A 1,943-nucleotide genomic window follows, 5' to 3' on the forward strand; every position below is an offset into this window, starting at 1 on the left:
AATTCTCTTTCCTCTGAATAGTAACTCTCCTATGTTTTAGGAAAAACATTCAAAAACTTTCCATTTAAATAGATTAAGTCAACTAACTATGACCACCTGTTCTTTGACATAACAGTTGTCTTGAACACAAAAATTTTGAAAGCCACAAAGCCCCACCACAATGGTTTCTAAAAAATAGGTGAATGCTCAGGTGCTGTGCTCTGTATGTCCACTGATCTGACTTCTATCTTCTTACCTACAACAGAATTCATGATTACATAGCTTAAAGACCTGAGAAAAGTTGTTGCTTTGGTTTTTTTATGTGTTTTTTTTTTGGGGGGTTGTCTTTTTTTTTTAAAAAAGTTATATATCCTTTCCCCTAGCCACCACTTCATCTTGTTTATTTTCTACTCAGAAGGGAGAAAACAACTCATGATTAATGATGCCACTCTAAAAGAGGATCCCAAGTAATTTCACAATACAATCAGAGTCCACTCAAACATGAACCCCTGTGAATGACCTAACAGAATTACAGTGGAAGAACAAAGAGAAGTCTTGTTTTGATTAAGAAATATTTGCCAGTGAAATGTGTACATGAATCCCAGAGCTCTCATAGGAAAGAAAAAGAAGAAGTAAAGGCACAAAGCAAGGAAGAAAGAAGCCCCTAAACTACTGTTTACATCCTGAGACATCAGAGAAACAACTGTGCATTGGAAAATGATATCTCCGTTGCACTACATTTGGGACAGTTGTGTCTAATCTGCCAAAGAATATAATTTCTTACAACAGTTCCTCAGAAACAACTGTAAATAATTTGCAGTTGGTGGAAAAATTCATTCTTTTCTCAAAATTTTCCCCTGGAACTATAAAAAATGATTACATCACTGTTGCTAGCCCATACTACAGAAAATCATATTTGAAACTAATAGTTTCATTCAAAAGGTTAAGCATGCTACAGTAGTAATTATTAGTATCCAGGTTAAATAGGATAAAATTATAAACTCAATTTAGAATTCACTGGCACGATCTTAGAAGGACATTCTCACTTTAACAATTTTCCAGAATTTTTTTTTATTTCCAACCACAACTGCGTAGAAGTTCCTTCTACATTTCAACACAGCAGGAACTCCATGTTAGAACGTAACTCGACTTGCATAAAGAGAAAGTACTTGTATTTGAAACTTGTTTCGTTTCTTTTCTCAGATTTGAAGTGCTTACTCAAGAAAGCTGTGCAGGTTACACCTTCCGTAATGAAATTAGTATCATTGTCATTTTTAAGGTAAAACAACAATTACAACGATTTATGCTAAATTTTATTGTATGACTGTTTACAAGATTATTTTTTTTAATTAAAGTATTTTGTTCTTGAAAATATATATAACCTAACTTGCAGATGACCTACTTATGTATAGATTCACTTAAACAGTCGAGTGCACTCAAATGCTCAGATATACCCCAGATACGTTTTTATTCCACTGATCGAAATCTTCACGTCTTCTAAAGAGTTTCTGCCTGAAAAATGTCATTCCTGACGGCTTTTTTTTATTTATATTCCCAATCATATTCTTGCTTACATTTAAACTGACCACTAACCTTAACTACATGAGAAGCTGCATGAGACAGCAAAGATATGCAATTTGAAATATGTTTCCATATTTCTATAATATGGAACTGCTCAAATGGAATTCAGTTGGAAAACAAGCAACTACAAAAACCTCCTCATCAGTTCCTTTTCCATCACTTTCAGCAGGGAAAATTATGAATGGATCTTTACTGTGCCCAAATGCATAAATATTTTTACATTTAATTATATATTAAAGCTACGGAAATTTCACTATAGTTTTCCAGAAAGTTGCAAAGCAACTTCAAAATAACTGTAATAGCTAGATACAGATAACAGTTCAGTATTCCATTCCTAACCATTTTTCTCTCTCTACATCCTGGCTAACCTTTCAGATTAAAGA

At 33.2% G+C, this 1,943-nt stretch overlaps 1 long non-coding RNA gene across 1 annotated transcript in view; it reads right to left on the minus strand.

Annotated features, from left to right (window-relative positions):
• LOC116217544 overlaps positions 1-1,943 on the minus strand; it is a 9,384-nt gene that overhangs the window by 2,509 nt on the left and 4,932 nt on the right. The gene's annotated exons all lie outside the window — the stretch shown is intronic.

Source organism: Meleagris gallopavo, chromosome Z, assembly GCF_000146605.3.
Source record: "Meleagris gallopavo isolate NT-WF06-2002-E0010 breed Aviagen turkey brand Nicholas breeding stock chromosome Z, Turkey_5.1, whole genome shotgun sequence".
NCBI classification, from domain to species: domain Eukaryota; kingdom Metazoa; phylum Chordata; class Aves; order Galliformes; family Phasianidae; genus Meleagris; species Meleagris gallopavo.